General features: G+C 37.6%; 1 protein-coding gene and 1 long non-coding RNA gene across 20 annotated transcripts in view; one reads left to right on the forward strand and one right to left on the reverse strand.

The window, feature by feature from the left end:
- LOC104002446 (uncharacterized) overlaps window positions 1-18,562 on the reverse strand; it is a 246,214-nt gene that overhangs the window by 221,768 nt on the left and 5,884 nt on the right. The window lies entirely within an intron of this gene.
- Window positions 14,418-18,516, forward strand: LOC104002445 (uncharacterized). Its single transcript, XR_674750.4, has 3 exons — window positions 14,418-14,714; window positions 15,203-15,313; window positions 18,138-18,516. It is a non-coding gene; the product is annotated as an uncharacterized LOC104002445 (long non-coding RNA).

Raw genomic sequence — 18,562 nt, forward strand, 5'->3', positions numbered from 1 at the left:
AAATGTGTTCTGTCAAATGCATAGTCATTTGTTATTCATGGAATAATAGTTACGTTTCGTTAAAGATAGTATTTTTCTTAATATTCATAGGCTCGCATAAGCATTATTAGGATATGGTGGGGAAGAAAAGATGAAAAAGAGGAAGGAAGCTTTTAGTGAGTGCCTACTAAGTAGCACACATTGCAACAGTTGCAGGTGTTCACTCATTGGTGCATGTATGTTGCGCTAAGTGTTCTGATGTTGTCCTCACAGCATTACTGTGAAGTTACTGTCTTAACCTTAGCATATAGATGAGAAAAATGGGGCTTACCGGCAACATACCCAAGATACACACTTATTGTGGCACAAAGCAGGGATTCAAACCAAGGCTTTGCTTGCCAAACAACGGCACTTCCGATGATTAGGAACAGGCTTCATTGTTTACAGCTGTGAGGGCCGGGACTCCAAGGAGGAAGGATTGAATCCTGGTGTTTGCTGCAACCAGAGCTTCTAAGCTGATCACTTAGAAGGTATAATTTGGGGATGTCTGAGGGGCCAAAAAGACCTTGCAAATAATCACATGAGATAACATGCTGGAAATCACTGTGAAAGGTTTAATATAGCAATCATCATATTAGCATGACAATATATATGGGATACGTTATAACACCCATAACAAATGTGATTCAACTTGGATGTACCAGTGACTTTCAAAAGGCGAGCATCTTTGTGCCTTTGTTTTACATATCTTAAATTTTCTATATTTAAAGGTCATTGGTTCCAAGATGCTCCTTTAAATTTTGATAAATAAATGTTCTGAAGATCATCTATGGGGAATTCTTCCCCCTCACATAATAAGGTTGGATGCGAAGCACGGTTTTACGCCCTGTAGCAGACTTTTTTTTTTTTTTAATGCCCGCTCTGTTTTAGCTGCTTCCAAGTCCCAGCCTGGGATCCGCAGGTTGTGGGACAAGGATAAAGAGTGTGGTGAGTATCGGGCTACAGTTCTCAATGCTCGAGGGATAAGATTTCTTATGAAAACTGGCAGCTTTTTTGTTCTTCCTCAGCCTTTTTAACACACAGCCAGGTCTCTCTGTTCAGCTGCGCCCGCTGTGGTTGTGAGTGTACCGGGCTAAATTTATGCCGCTGACAACCCCCATTGAAGTGTCTCAGTGGCACAGAGTCAGTGGGAGTTATGTGTATATAAGCACCAGCAGACCTTGGCCCGCTGAGTGTAATAGCATATCTGCCTTGGGAGATTATGGGTATGATATGGGCCATGTGTAATGGATAGGGCAGTCTGTGTACAAATTTCAAATGACTTGCCACACCCCTTTAGGATGGTTGCTGTCAAAAGTATTAGCACGTTACACACACAACAACCACATATCATATTACCGGTGGCCCCTGCTCCAACAGAATGGCTCCTCCCACCTCTTGCAGTAGGTAATTGCTTCAGGGGTACCTACTGAACACATTCAAAGGAGAAAACACTGGTGAATTTTATTCTTTGAGCTCGACTGTTTTAATATAGAAGGAGGAAAATACCGACTGTGTTTAAATTAGCATGGACAGCAGTTCAAAGGGAATGACGTGTAAAAGATATCTCTGGCAAGATTTAAATTTTCAACCTGATGAGAACGGGCTTTAACATACTGAAGCTGAAGCCAGGGGAGGGTTACATGGATATGCACCTAAAAATCAAGACCTACCCTGATGGCAAAACTTCACTTGTGATGTAAACAGAAAGGTAGGAGGATGCAGAAACTTTCACATCGTGAACGACGTCTAAAACATTTATTTTTTAATCATTTTTTTTAATGAATCTGCCTCAGGCCTAGGAATCTACAAAAGTTGAAACATAATGAAGATCTGATTAGGAAACACTAGCATTCCTTGGTTAAGCTCCTTTTCTTGCTAAAAGTAGACAGTATCCCCTCTCAGACTGGTGTAAGCACAAATTAAGCAGAATGCATTCTTCTTTTCTGAGTTGAGAGTAGACTTAAGTGTGTGTCTTTTCTGGTCTTCCATGATAAAAGAGGCATGATAGATTAGGTCAATAAAGACACTGATGCTATTATCGTTCACGGAAAGATTAGTGGCAAAATGACCACCAAGGAGATGGTCTGAGGTTGAATGTACACAACTTCTCTTTCCATGGTCAGGACCTCTTTTTTATAATCACGTTGAAAATCTGTTAGCATTAGGAGCGACAGCATTGACTGTAGTATCTGCTTACATGCAGGTCTACAACACTGTGGAAACCCATTCGTCATATTCTCAGTATATTAGCACCAAATGTATTCCAGGCACAGCATTAGTCTCTGGAGCTACAGATATAAACAAGACACTACCCTCTCCTTAGGGATCTTGTTTCGATTTATTTTATCTTCATTAATAAATAGTGCATGCTATGTGCCAGGCATTAGTCTAAGTGCTTTATATATCTTAACTCATTCAATCATCAAAACAACCATATGTGATAGCTACATTATTATCCCCATTTTAGAGATGAGGTCATTGAGGCACAGATAAGTTAATACACGTAAGGCCACACACCTGGTATATTGGCAGATCCAGTACTTGAACCCTCGCAAATCTTATTCCAGAGACCCTGCCATTAACCACTACTTATGAGTTAACTGAAGAAACAAACATGCAACTATTTTCAACATATTCACTAGTGACACCAAAGACCCCAGAAACTCCAGAAGCCCTGGCATCTGCAATATTTAGTTCAATGACTGGGCAAAACTGTAAAAAAGAAAAAAAATGCTAGTAAATTTGTAAAGGAACAAAATATAAAGGAGACAGATTCTAAAAGCTACCACAAAGCCAAAACAAAATGAAATTTAATGAGGATAAGTGTGAGACGTTCTTAAATGCAAGAAATCCCTTGTACAAGCCCCAGATGATTAAGATTTGACTCCAGGATATGGAGGCTCTTCCTTCATGAAAGACTCCATTTAAAGCCAATCACATGGCGCAGTGGACAGACACTGTCCCTGATGGTCATGTAACTTCTGAGTAATTTACTTGTTTTGGGACACTTCTTAAGAGACTGGCAAACCAAGGCCAACTCAGGGAAGCAAATCTCTTGAGTCTATGTCATATGGGGAACTGGGAACGTTAGCCACTGAAACAAAAGCAGTAGATTGAGGGGCATGAAAGTTTTCAAAGATTTAAAGGTCTATCATATGGTAAAGGGATGAGATTTCATTATATTCCTTCTGAAGATAGAATCAGACAAAAGAGAAAGATATTTCCAATACATCAATTTTTGCTTTCATACAAAGAACAAAGCTTTCTAAAAACAAAGTTCCCCAGTAGTAGCAGCCTTGGAGAGCATGAGCCCTTCCCCGCCATCTCTCTAGTTGGCCCTGGCCAAACTGGCAGCCTTCACCCAGACCTTCTCACATTTATGTTACCTTCCTTGAATCTGCAACTCCTGAAATTCGCTCCATCTGCATCTGTTTGATCATCTGTCCATCTCCAGAACTCTGGGTTCAGTAGGAAGTTGGACCAATGCCCTCCAAACTTCCTTCCAAGCATAGGATTCCATGACTTCTTGATTCCATTATGGAGCCGTGAATTCCAAAAAATTTTAAAAGCAGATTATCTGTTTTATAGATGGAGGAATGTCAGAGTGCTGAGTAACCAGCCAGAATGAGAGGCAATGACTCCCTCTCACACCTAGATTCCTGTTCACACTTGAGTAACTGCTTCTACACAACCAACCTTAACATTGTTACAGAGCAACTTAGTCCTAACCTTATTCTAGAAAATTGGTCTGCTCCCCAGTGGCCACTAGATCATTTAGGTGAGAGCTTACTATCATTTCTAAGTTAATTTGTGGGTTAATTGTAAATGTCAGGAAGCTCTGACATTGCAGAAAATGGTAAATTGTTGAGATAAACCAGGATCCGAAAAGTCCTAAATTGAATAAAGTTTGTCTTTTGGCCAGTTTTTATCAGAAATATATGTTGATTTGTGAAGGGCCTGGAATGGCATCATATTTGAGTTGCCTCAGAAGTTAGCCCTGCATTAAGTGCACACAGGATGATGGGATAAAAAGTGCTTTCCAACTCCAAGACTCGCACAATACTCCACAATCACAACCTCTGTCATCTTTTTATCTAAATGGCTATCCAACCAACAGAGCTTGAAAAAGAACAACTGAGTCTCTGCCTGTGCTTACTTCCAATTTTCTGGTCTAAGATGGTATTCAGTGTGGTTACGTTTCTTTTGAGACAGGGTCTCAATCTGTCACCCAGGCAGGAGTGCAGTGATGCGATCACAGCTCTTTACAGTCTTGACCTCCCCAGCTTAAGCCATCCTCCCACTTCAGCCTCCCAAGTAGCTGGGACTATAGGTGTGAGCCACCACATCTGGCTAATTTTTTTTTTAATTTTATGTAGAGACAGGGTCTCACTATGTTGCCCAGGGTGATCTCCAACTCCTGGGCTCAAGTGATCCTCTCGCCTCTCCCTCCCAAAGTATTAGGATTAGAGGATTAGAGGTGTGAACCACTACTCCCAGCCCTGGTTACATTTTTTTTTTTTTTTTAACTCTAAACACATATGCATAGCTGTAGCTACAGGTAAAATCATGACTTGTCGTTTCAATACTGCTGCATTGGGCAGTCCTGCTCTTCAGGAATAGATACCTCCTATTTCTTTTCCTTGTCACTTGGTTATTTTCCTCCTGTCAAGGTCAAGGCCTTAACATCAGGATTATGTTAAAAGAAAGACCAATATTTTCAAAAACTTCTGGAATTATCAGGGTTATGCAAAATGGAGACTGGTCTTCCTTTGTAGAGGGAGAAACGTGCATCTCCATCCCAAATGGTTCAAATCTCTATCAACTTCAACTTTGGAGTTTTGGCTAAATGTTCCAAATGTCTCCTTTTTGCCCATAATATCTGTATTTGCCACAATCTTATGTCTGATCATTCTCAGCAGCACAGTTCTCCTGGTAATAACTTCACTTTCTACCATTTGTGACTGATTAATCCACAATGTATTGAAAATTAGAGTTAAATTGGAATGCTATGGTAATTAAGCACAAGATGGCAGGGAGCCTTTATTTTCTAACTTCTTTTATAAATATCATTTTTGAGGAGTGGCAAGTTGAAAAGCTATATCCTGACACAGTCAATTAGACTCTTCCTGAATGACAAAACCCATGCCTTCATGGCAGGGGATCTATGTGCTAACTGTGTTACCTAGAAGATGATATTCAGTTCCCCATCCATTGACATTTTAGGGAAGGCAACACAGGGCTTTTGCTACGTGTAGCCTTCCTCTATCCTCAGACACACAGGTCAGAAAAGAAGTCAATGTTAGGCTGAAATTCCTGTAAATTACAATCTCCAGCTTGTGGACCAGAGCCAAAGGGCTCTTGGCTACAAAGTGTAAACAGATCATTGCTGCCTCTTAATCTGGATAATTGGTCCCAAATGCTGTTGCCACTTTTCGGATCGATGGTTTTCATACTTTTTAAAGAATCTGGAACTTTTCTCCATTGGCAGGGAAAAGCTTGAAGTATAATTCAGTCTTTTCATCGGCACTAAGACTCCTATAAACAGCTAAGTGATTTCATTTGGGGGCCTGCAGACACAGGAGGCTTGCGGCCTACTTCGAGAGTTCCACTCCATTTTCCCATGTCCATCCCACATTCAAGCCAACCACTATGTGTTTACTTAACATGCACAGCTTCTGAAAGAGCTGAGCAGACTCGGTCACCTCTTGAAGATGTCGGCCAGATTTCAGAAGCAGGGCTATGTCTGATTCCAGCATAATGTGCTCTTATCAAAACATTCCTTAAGGGTGATGTGCTGTAATGAATTTGGCCTAAAATCAGTTGTTTTGTGACATCATCTCCTGAGCAAAATCCTGGGGACATCATGCGAGAGAAGACAGCGTGGTGTTCTGGGAAGAGACCAGGCTTGGGAAGGATTCCTAGGGATACCGACTGTCTGACCCTGGGCCCCTCAAACCTTTGTTTCTCTATCTGTAAAACAGAGATAATAGTATATACCTTGTAAATTTATTATGAGGATTAAATGAGATAGTAAATATAAAGGTTATTACTTTTAGAGGGACATTCCACACATTATTATTATGTAAAGCATTTTTAACTATATTTTTTAAGCCTATCTTTCTGCTTCAACCTACACAAAGAAAGGAATAAAATTTTCTTTTCCTGTGAAATCCCTGGCTTGGACTTCAGCATTCCAAGAAAATATAACTTACACAGTGGGTCTTGCAAGACAATGACAAAATCTAACACTGTTCTCTTAATTTATTTTCTCTTAGACCTTCCTCTTTGCCTCTTTCCAACCGCCCTAGTGACGTTTTTAGGCCATTGTTTTTCTTCTAAATACTTCTAGAACACTATTGAGTTCTTTATTAACTATTACTTGGCCAACGTTCTACTTGTCTAGTTCTTTTTATCTTCTCCTCTCACCCTGTCATTCTTGTATTTTTTTCTTTGAATTCCACTCAGTTTATCTCTATCTCTTCAGCACTGAGGCATCCTACGTAATGTAGTTTTCCAAGTGGAAGCTCAGCAAGGACTTACAGGAGATTTGGGAAACCAACTCCCTTCCTACTTCTGGGATAAGAAGATTAGACAAGAATGAGCTTGTCTACTTTGGCTTTCTCCATTAAATTTACTACTGTCCTCAGTCATTAAAAAATGGGAAAGCATGCCTCCCATTCACAGTCTGCAGCAGTTTGTTTTCAAACAACATTGCGAATGCATTTTCTCTAGAGAGGAGGTATGGCATTGTACTTAAGGACAGAGATTCCAGAACCAGACATCTGGGGCTCAAATCACTTTTACAAGCAGTATAACCTTGGACCAGTTACGTAACTTCCCTATGCCTAGTAGTCTTTCTCATTTTTGCAAAATGGGAGTGATAGTATTTGCCTAGTACTTTCTATGGTAAACGAAACTGAGTTAATACGTGTAAAATGCTGAAAACAGGGCCTGATTATCGTAAGCACTCAAGAAATGTGAGTTAATAATATTTCATCCTCATTCTGCTTTTTAGAAAACCCTATGTATACTTAACATCCAAATGCTGCTAATTTTCCCTTTTGGACAGTCTTATGTGGTCATCTTTCCCTATACATCATTGAAAATGTGCTTTATATACTTTTCTTCCCTAATTCAGAACATTATGAAATAAAACAAGATAAAATAGCAATTCCAAAAACATCTTCTAGTTTACTCCATGCAACCCATCATCTATTTATCATCAGCTAAAGTGGGATGAAAGTTTTATTATGAACCCAAAATGCAACCGTAGTTTACCCCAAAGTTAGTAAGTCTGGGTTAGGTTTAAGAAAACCTGGTTTGAATTTTAGGTGAACCTCCTTTCTACTCTCAAATGCCAAGAGAAGATTTACAGTTTCAGGTGGACACCAAATGAAATTTGGTAAGTTCATCTGTGTTTTACTTTGAGTTTGTCATTTGAATGAACTCAAATTTCATACAGCTTAATCCTCGTATTTACAGTTTTTCTGCCATTTTTACCTCACTGGATAAAAAAATTAAATAAAAACTGAGACATGCTGTTCAGTATGTGAGCAAGTTGCAGTATTACGGGATGCATACATTCCTTTGTCTCAATGATAAATAATTATGGAGAAAATATCATATTATTGGTAAAATGTGCTTCAGTGAGTCAAACCATTTTTGGAGAATATTCTTCTTTATCTACTATGACATTTATTTGCCATGCAATTCCAAACTGATCAGAAAATAATTAGCAAAATTGTCTGTTTCCATCAACATTTAAAAATCTGCATTTTGCAGATCAGTTTTATCCCTGACGCAGTTAAACTGTGATTTTAAAATCAAATTTGTATAATCTAAGCTTTCTTCATTTTTGCATTTCATCCCCCACAAGTCAGAAGCCCAGACTTTAAGCTAGCTAATTTCCTAAAATTATATGCTAGAGGTTTGGGAAGATTTAAAGATAGATATTTTATGTCAAAATGATAGGTTCACAGTTCGTGATTGATGATCTTGTACATATAAATGATACATGCCCGTTAGACACAGGGGCCTTCTAGGATAAGGAGCTTAAGCAAAAGTGAGCTGAGAGAAATTTCTACATCCCAAATTTGCAGAGACATGGGCAATATGCTTCCAGTTTCTGTTTTATTATAATGCAAAATAATCTGAAATAACTTACATATGGACATGAGTATATCGATGAGCTCTGAAAAGATTATTTTGCCTAAAACTGCCTGTTTCACTACAGCAGTTAAGTAGAAGCTTTGTAGTTACATTACACTAAATGCCTACTTTTTAATTTAACTAAACAAAGTTATATTTGGATAAAGTTTTTTCCTTTAGAAATGTATACTATATAAAATTCCCTTCAAACACCACTACTATCTTTTCATAAGTTAACCACATTTTATACCATTTTAAAAATTAAAACCTGGAAACATAAAAGTCATTTTTTTTCTTCGAATTTGTAGTCCCAAAACTACTGCTCATAAAAATAAGCTTTACAACATCTTTGAGAATCCAAAAGAACCCCGGTCAAGATTTTTTTGGCTAGAAAAGAAAGCAGTTTTGATATTCAAAAATTTGGCTGCTCTTAGTCAATCCCCAAAAGAGAAAAATCAGCTAATCTTAGCAAGATGGTAAATTTAAACGATTCTGTAATCTAACGTAGTCCTAAATCATGTTTTAAAACATGATCAAACAGTAGAGACTGGGAAAAGACAGAAACTTTAAAAATAACTCAAAATAGAAAAGTTGAACATTTCTTTAAGAGGCTTTTCTGTTTCTAAATTAAAGCGTGAATAGTATCTGAAAAATAGCAGCAAAGTTTGTGCTGGCATATTCCACTTAATAGCAACAACAAATTTCACTTAATGTGTTCTACTACTGGACCATATAAAACAGTATGAAACATCAGATTTTTGTTGGTCAGATATTCTGGGTGTCATCCTAGAGAACAAGCCAGCTATGGACTCAGCCATACACAGGCACTAACATTCATGGAACATATGACTCTGCACACACACACACACACACACACACACACACACATATATATATACACGAAATCTGACCAGGCTCTGCTCTGGATCCTTGATAACTCTGGCATATTGTAAGCCCTGGAAAGAATTTTAATCTACATGGTTTGAAAATAGGGGCCTTTTAAATATGCTGCATACAATTTGTGATGGTCATCTCTAAAATGCGCCTCCATTATCCTTTTCCATTTTGAATGAATGAGGCTAATTAATTTCAGGCCATACTTGATGAGGTCAGCACCATACGAGGGGTGCGTGCTAGACATTGCTAATCTCTTTCAGCTGAGAGTGATGAATTAAAGATGAAGCATGCCTTTGCAGGCCTAATTTAGAATGTATATCAAAAAACCTACAGCAAATAATACTATACCCTACAACAAAGGAAAACTTGTTCTCTCAGGCTCCCTGAGTTGTGTTGATTTTAAAGACATTTTCAGTCATCTCTGGAATTCCAGCTGTGGATGGGTGAACCATATCAAGAAAATCAAGCCATCTCTCACACATGGCCGTGTGGACAAGAAGTGGGATTAAAGGAAATAAAGAAAACAGAAACAAAATACAACAATCCGGGTTTGATCACTTGTGTATTAAAATTCCACCTACACATTAGGCTTTTTTTTCAGAGCTACCAGACTAACAAAGATCCCAAATTAGCAATACCTGTATTCAAGCAATGACCACCCAGCTCTGCTGGGACATTTCACAGCAACGTGCTAAATGAGGCAGCCTTGTTTTTAAAGCAGATATCCTAATGAGGCTTATTAGGTTTTTCCACGTCTCTATTTTGAAAGCCAATAGAGATTGACCAGGTAGATAATGTGATACCTTTTATTATGCCAAGAAAGAAATTGTAATACAGATGCCTCGAGGCCAAAATGTTCTTATGAAAGTTAATGCTAAGCCAGCTTCTGAGTTGGGAAAAGGGAGGTACTTGCTGATCTGAACTCTGAAGAGAAGAATGAATTAGTCATAATTTCTCAAAGATGACTATTACCTATTACAAGTCCCTAAGGGTGGCAAGGAAGGTGGTTTTGCCCAGAGACTGGGGAACATAGCTTGCAAAAAGTGTTTTCAGCCTATCTAGCTAGAGAAATCCTGACAGGTTATTCTAATGCATTGGAATTTCCAACTAACTGGTGGCACAATGGCTCCTGACTTTGTATCCCAGTAGCCCTCATTAGAACAAAGCTGCTTCGAATTAGGTCCAATCTGCATGCTGAATCAATCTTTCATCCCTTTGATTGCTTCTGAAAATATTTATATTTCTTAATAATGCACATTTTGTCTTGCAAGTTCTGACTAAATCCAGACGGAGGTTCCAAAACAGGCAATGGATATGAAAGGGTGATTTGGGACAGGAAAAGAAAAATTAAAAATACAGGTTTTTCCCATTGGGGGACCATTAGAGAATATAAATCTAGCAATTTGGGTGATGGAGGCATCAGAGGAGCGTTGTAATAAATACAGATCGGAGTATTATTGTGACTTAATGGAGATGACAGAATATTCTTATTATTGTGTGATTCTTCATCGCAGCCTCCACTATGTAACTGGTGAGTTTAATAGGTTTTATGAAAAACTATTGTGAGAGAGACCTAGAAAAATTTCATATTACAGCCAATAATAACCCAATAAAAGTATCACATCATAAAATAGGGAAATGGTTATGATAGGGACATGATCAGATAATCTAAAGTGTCTTTTGTTGAGCAAGGAGCATAGCGGAAGGAAGACGCTTTCAGGAGGTGAGGATTCCTGGTTTGGGGGCCAAGAGAAAGGGGTCCAGTTTCAACTGCATCACCAACCAGCTCAATGACCCTAAGTAAGTCCCCTAACCTTTGCAGACCTGTTTTGTTTTTTTTCTTTTACTTGGAAAATAATGGAGGTAAGGATTTTCTTGCAAGTTTTAAATTCTATGGTTTTCTAAAGAACCATCGTTGTTTTAAGTATTCAGTGCTCTCTGGAGTCAAGAAAAAGAAAAAGGAGACTTCCTCTACTGCTGAGTGTCCTCAAGACGGTCTCCAAGAAGCAGGAGCCATGCCCTCTCACAGTGCACTGTGTCACGCGCCCCTACTCACCTCTGCATAGGTGGCTGTTGCTTCTCTGTTCCTCTTTTTTCCTCTTGGGCACCATAAGTGAGAGAAGCACACAAGTGCAATGTCCGTAGATCCATTTAACCCAACCGACTCATTTTAGAGATGAGGAAAGTGAAGGGCATAAAGGTTGAGGTCACCTACTTAGTAACTGGTAAAGCTAGAATTTAAGCCAAGGTCTCCTTATTTCCAGACCAGTGCCTATTCTGCCATGACACACTGCTGCAGAGTCTAAGGAATTTTATATTCTGCAAAGAAGTGGGGTTTCTTGTGACCCTTCAATACAATTTAAGACTTCTTGTAATTGGAAACAGGAACATAGGATAGGGCAGCAGCTTTGAATTCTGACTTCCTGGATTGGAATAATATGCCTCCACCTTACTAACAATGTGAATTTCAGGCAGGTCCTTAAACTCTGTTAAGTCTCATTCTGTTTGGTTTTCATTTTTTTTCTCTTGGATAATAGAAATAATAGCAGTAGTTACCGCAGAGAGCTGTATAGAGATTAAATAGAATAGCATAAATAAATGCTTACCATAGTTCTGGTATACAGTAAATGTTAGCTGCTATTAGTATCATCATCCTCCTCTTTATTTACATAATGATGAGTGAAAAAATCCCGAAAGGAACCCAGGAGAAATAGGTTCAAATTCTGACTGTGCTCCTATTGGCTCCATGACCTCAGTTTACTCATCAGCAAAATGGGAATGCAAAATCTCTTCTTGTACAGGACTTTAGTAAAAATCAAATGAATCATGCATATGACCACATTTTTTAAACAGGTAGAGCCCTATAACAACACAATTGTTGATGGTTTTATCAAAACATAATTATCCCTAGGTTGGAAAGCCTCTGGATGCTCAGAGTTGGTTAATAAATAATAAAATGAGATCATGCCCCTGCTTTGCTTCTCAAATAAATCAACTTAAAAAAGAGATACCTAAAATACCATTAAATCACAAAAGAATAAATGCATGTCCCCAAGTGTCACTGTCATCTGTTGAATTCAATTTTACTGTTCTCTACTTAAACTTGCATTTCTCTCAGAATTTGATCTTACCGGAGCATTAGAGGACTATTAGGTCACAGGGTTTAGAACAGTAAACTCACTCTCTTCTTTGCCTTCCAAGTAAGAGAGAGAAAGATCTAAAAGTTAAAACACACACACACACACACACACACAAACATTTTATGAAATGTTAAATGATGACCTCCAAGAAGCCTTCATACCCTCTCTGAAATACTGCCAACATTTGCTATTGACCAGCTGCTTATTGGGTATAAACTTAAAAATATATTCACTATTGAGATATAATTTGTTTAAGCTAAAGAAGCATCAGGGGATGGAGAATTGTTTTGTACATGGGATTATTAAAGAGTTGGGGCCTAAAAGTGTATGTCTATTTTAAAAAGAAATTTTCTGATTGCAGATAACTTCTCAATTTGATTTAGTGTCGAACGATAGTGATGGGGTTGATAAGTGAGCATTCATCGGTAATTCATCTTGTGCTGGTAGAAATTTACAGCAAAGCAGTGCTTTCCCAACAGTGACAAGCCCTATTAATCTTCTTCAGACACATTTCAATAGGTGTTCCCATCTGTGGCCAACATCTAAACACTCTGGCAACACTGGCGACTTGAAGACACCTTCATTTCAAGTTACACTAGTGAAAATGTGATACTAGATTGTACTCTATTTTTTAACCTAATTCTCTCTCTTCATTCAATTAGCCTTTCTTGCCTGGATTTTTCTGCTCATGTGTAACGTCATTTCCCCGGGAGAGCACTCAAAGATTTGGTTTCTTAGAGATGCACAATCTCCCCCAAGGTTAGCAACCAATAACTTTTTTTACAAATTAAAATTGCATAGATTCCAGTTCTGACAGTCATTGGCCTCTGATCATGCATGTCCTTAGAAAGTAGAACCTGTTCGAATAAAGCCCGCCTGTGCATCGAGAAGGCTGAGGAAAAGGGGAAGGCTATAGAATCCATTTGTGTTCATATTCAAAATGCACTTTACTATTCTGAACTATAATGTAAATTTCAGTGTGAGGGAATGCTGGGAAAAGGAGAGACAATTAGAAGAGTGTGGTGGAAAAGAAGCCCGTAATTCAAAATATGTTTGCCCAATATATTCAGTGCATAGGATGAAATCTCTCTCCTGTCCTTTTGCATCCATTGCAGGACCTCCTGTTAGAGCGGGAAATTAAATAATCACTTTAGTAATAGATTATTTCACTTAAATTGGCTTTATTCTACCAGCAACATGCTCTGGCTGGCTGCAAGCTCAGACTAGGTAAAAAATGTGGAGGGGTTGTTTGATTTTGGATTGCACCTAAGTGCTTTTTCTGTGACATTTTCAACCTCATAATGGGTTTGGTCTTGCAAAAAAATTGGATTTGAACAGCATTTTTCAAGTGCACTTTAGAAATCTTTCAAAAGAGAAAATTCTCTGACACATTCTTATTCAGGAAAGGTTAGATACATCTGTATAATGGATGGACTTTTTTTTAACTTCACTGAACATTTTTGTCATATGTGATCTGAATATATATGTGTATATATATATATATACACACACACACACATATATGTTGGGGAGAGTGTGTACACATGCATGTGTGCCCCTATGTGTTACTGGTTTGTATGTGAATATACTTACATATAATAATATAAGCATTCTCAAAAAATGTCTCCCTCCTTCCCACAAACTATTTTTCACAATGATCATTTGAGTTTGTTGTAGAGCTCAGTAACCTTATTGTAGGTGGCAAGTTTAAATGTGCCATATTAATAACTTGTTATCCAAGACAAATTAAGTTCTTATATGTCAAAAGCACTCGGCACTGGATTATCTACAAGACAAGTATTTATTGAATAAATGTTGAGTCCAATTTCATTTTAATGTGACTGACTGTATGTTTCAGCCTCTTAGGCAGAGATAAAAAACACTCAGACCTATAACTGTGTTGCAACATTACACCTAACTTGTCTATTTCTATTATTGTCTCTTAACTTAGAATATGGAAAGAAGGCTTTTTTTTTTTTTTTTTTTTTTTTTTGGTGGTTGTTGTTGTTCTGAAGAGCAAAGAGAAAGACAGAAAAACGGCTGGCATTCAGCCTAAAGAGAAATCATTGAAACAAATTAATCCTATGCTGTTTAAATTGACATGGTAATCCATCATCAGAGAAGGCAAACTCTGAAAGCAATCTAGAATCTGCCCTGCTCTTTCACTGGCCCTGGAGGCACAAAGACAGATAGTAAAGGAAGGAGGGGGGAAATCATAAAAGTTAGAAATGCCTGAGAAAAGAATAAAATTGGTGGTATCAGCTCGCACTGTCCTGCCTCTGCAAACCTCCTTTGGAAAGGAGAGGTTAACTCTCAACAGTTGCTTTCCCAACTTTCCCTCTAAGTGGTAGGTCTCTGGAGCTGAGCTCTAGTCTGCCTCCTTCTCTAGGCTGCCAGGCTGCTCACCTCAGTCTAACCATTGCCTGCCGTGTTTAAAAAGTTGACCAGCCAGGAGCTTGGCAGGACCCACAGAAACAGTTCAGTTTGCACAGAAACTTTCCCAACATGGTAAGGGGCTCCATTTATGGGGTTTAGGATTTGGGTTTCTTTTTATTTTGTTTTGTTGTTGTTTGGGGTCTTTTGGTGGGAGAGAGTGAGAGGGAGACTTTTTCTTCATTTTTTTTTCCTCCTATCTTATTTTGTACTTGATGAAAAAGCATGTTATTGTAATTTTTAAAAGAAAACTTTTGTAACGTCCGTAAAAACTTAGGCAAGACATCATGACCTGTCACTTGTCTGTCTTTTATTTTGGAGGCTTATTTTTCAAATCTCTCTGCACTTCAAAAATCCTGCAATGTTAAAATTTGCTTTTAAATTCAAAAAGTATATAAAACTGTAAAACTGAAGTGTCCCATCTTAGAAGATAGTTAAGGTTTTAAAAATAAAAAAATTTTAAACACTTATTAAGAGCTCCACTGTTCAAACACACTGAATCCTAAGAATTGTTTTTTCTCTTGAGCTTAATTTATGTAACGTTTATGTGTTTTGTTTTTTAGGGGAGGAGACATTTTACAGAACATACCTTTCTCATTATTGCCTGGACATACCAATTTGAACACAAAAGTGAATATTATTTTTTCAATTTAATAATGCATTCGACTATAAAGGTGAGACAATTTGAAAATATTTTTAACTTCAAAAATTCACTCTGTTAACAATAGACGGTATGTGAAGACAAAAACCCAAATATCTTTGTACCAAAAGCAAAAAGGCAGAAGGATATGAATGTAAACCCTACCCAACAACTGCCCTATTTTAATTTATCTAGGATAGTGTTTCTTCTAGTTTATTTTAAAAATCTTAGCATGCTACTGAAACTTCAGAATAAACATCACACCTCTTTTCTATAATTAGAATTTTTATTCACTGATTTTAAAAAGGGAGTGAATAATTCTTGTATACTGACTAATGCTTTTTAAAATATGTAAGCATAAAAGACAAATTAAAGGCATTTCCAGGGTAAATAGGAAAGGAGGGTTAAAGACTCATATTAAATATTCATTCATCCACAGCCATGTCAGTTGCAATTTTAAGAGTTGTTAGGAAAGAAGAACAGGTTTAGTTGTTTGTTTTTAATAGAACCTGGGGGGTTGAAATAGTAGCTCTTCAATAACTGAACATTCAAATTGCAATTCCTGAAAAAGATTTGATACTTTTGAATTTGTTTTCAATTTATATACAGTGTAGACTTTAGCAAAATAGTATCTAATTTTAAAAGCCATTAAATTAACCAAAATCACATGTAAGAAAATCAATGAGTAAATAGGCATAAGTCTTTATCACTCAGAGGAGGCTAAGAAGAAAAGTATCTTTAAAATCCTCACTACTTAAATATCACAATACTACCATCTTTTTAATTACTTGGTAATGTGGCAACAAAGTATATGCAAAGAAATTGCAACATACCTTTAGAAGTAAATAAGTTATTAACATACATTCTACACAGAAATGGGCTTCCCCAATTTTGCTATCTTCTTCTCCCTGATGGTGATGTGATGTGGTTCTGCCGAGAAATAACCAATGTGACATTTTTCACTGAATTCAATATTCCCTGCCTTTAATGTTCTCAGTTTTGCTTTAAACTATTTAAAGTGACTTCCTCTCAATCCATTTACCTCAGTCAAGTACATAGAAATCTCCTAGATAAGGTTGATTAATTTATTATGAATTATAATAGATGGATAGGAAAGGTATCTTTCTCTACCTTGTATTCAAACTTAAAAGAAAAGTATAAATTTTATTTAAACAATACACTTTGTAAACTCTCAAGCTAATACATCCTATGGTCAAGAAGCTGAATATGAAGTTAAACAGTCTTCTCTTAATTTTACACAGAAGTTCTTTATTTATTTTTAAGATGCACCTTCAACTTTTCAAGAAATCAGCCTTTTAAGAGGAGAAATGAGGTTGTAATTAATTTGTGCATGTTTCCCTATTATGACAGTATGTCTGTCTCTGTCCACCTACTTACTCCTTTATATTGAAACTGTCCCCCCCAAAAAAAAACCTTATAAAAACCAATAGAATGGAAATCGCTCCTTGAACTATTTTTCTCCAACTGCAATTCACCTTGAGTTTGTGTTTTAAGGAAATTAAATTAGATCCCTTTTGTTGTTCTGCTTGTATTTTCTTTGAGTACTACTGATGCAGCTAATTAACCATATTAATTTATCTGGGTATTTGCCTTACTAACACCTTCACATTTAAATGACTGGCACCTGATATCATTTGATTAATGCTTTTCTTTTTACATACCAAAAATTAACTGTCATTTAAAAGATTTCATTACCAGACTCTTAAGAGAAAAATATAGAACCAGACAATAATTCCTCACTCTGTCCACTACTAAGTATGAGCTGATGTCCACATGGCTTTAGATGTCTTTGGAACTTTCTCAGCAGGATTTGCCTTACAATATAATATTAGTATTAAAAGCATGTATAGCCCACATCACACTTGGTTAAATGGGCAGAGAGCCCCCTTATGCCATCATCTCTAGCTATAGCCTGTTCTCCTTTAATTCTTCAATCCATTGAAAAGTAAAATAGAACGAGTAGCATATCCCTGAATTTTTAAATATTTAGGCAAAAGATGCTCACCTTTTATTTAAATGCCCTGCCAAAGCTACCAAACTGCAAAACTGATGGCTTTACTTTGAAGTGTCTTTCTGTGATTTTGCAAGCCACGGTAGCTCTACCATAGCTAAGTTGCTTCAGCTTGTATTTCAACAATGGTGATTCTAAGGAGCTCATTCAAAACTCTTTTTTGCACTGCCTTCTGCCTTTTTGCCAGTACACATGAGTGACAGCCTCTATCTAGTGCCTGAGTATATGAACCTTTAATCCATCAAGGAACTTCTAACACCATCAGAATATACACACCCACGTGCATACACCTTCCTGCATATAACTATCGTACAACTACCCATTAGAATGCCACCAGGTTTGAAACCAGCAGAATATATTTTTCTAATCTCACCCAGATTTTATGCCTATAATGTGGCTACTGACAAGATTCTAAAATTAGCTTTTATTTAAATAAACCATGTAATTTTTTTTTAGTTTTTTTTTTTTTTTTTTTTTTAGTTTTTAAAACTCTCTGCCACAGCAATCTACTGCTGTAGACATGGTTAGAAATATTTTTTAAATGGACTAGGCGGTCAGTTAAATACAAGAAAATATGTCACTATATTATATTTTCTTATTCCCTAAAGTCCGTCTCCATGGAGTGTGCTGCGGGTGATGGATGAGACTGTTGTCTCTCTGAATGGAAACCTGCTTTCATAGGAAGGGTGGAGGTGGGAGAGGACCAGTGAAGGGCAGAGCTCTAAAATTCTGGCAACTAGAGTGAATATACCCTTTCCTCCTTTCTTCCTTCTTCCTTTGCTCCCTCCCTCCCTCGCTTCCTTTTTGCTACGTCTCTTTTTGGTAGATCAGTGTAGTTAACCTTCGTTCCGGCCAAGACCAAGAAGGGTTAATGGACACCCGGCTCCTGACACCTTCCAGGTCAGCTTGGCTTGCGAACTTCCAACGCAGGAATTGGAGGATTACCGAGGAAGGAATGCGAGGTATCCGATAGCCTCACACCTGAACACGGTCGCTTCAATCCACTGGGATTCATTTAAAAAAAAAAAAGAAATTCTCTTCTGGAAAACGGTTAATTGGATCTGCAGCTATATTTCCTGTTGCACCGAAGAGCCAAGCAGGGCAGCCTGGATTGGATCCCTCAAGCTGCCAAGAAAATCGAGCAATTGGAGGGTGGTGGGGGGGGGGGGTGAACCTTTCTAAATAAATACACAAACGTAGGTAGCTATCAGTTGCTTTAGGGAGCGCAGATATTTAGGAAAAGGCCAGGAG

Source organism: Pan troglodytes, chromosome 16 (assembly GCF_028858775.2).
Source record: "Pan troglodytes isolate AG18354 chromosome 16, NHGRI_mPanTro3-v2.0_pri, whole genome shotgun sequence".
Taxonomy (NCBI): Eukaryota; Metazoa; Chordata; class Mammalia; order Primates; family Hominidae; genus Pan; species Pan troglodytes.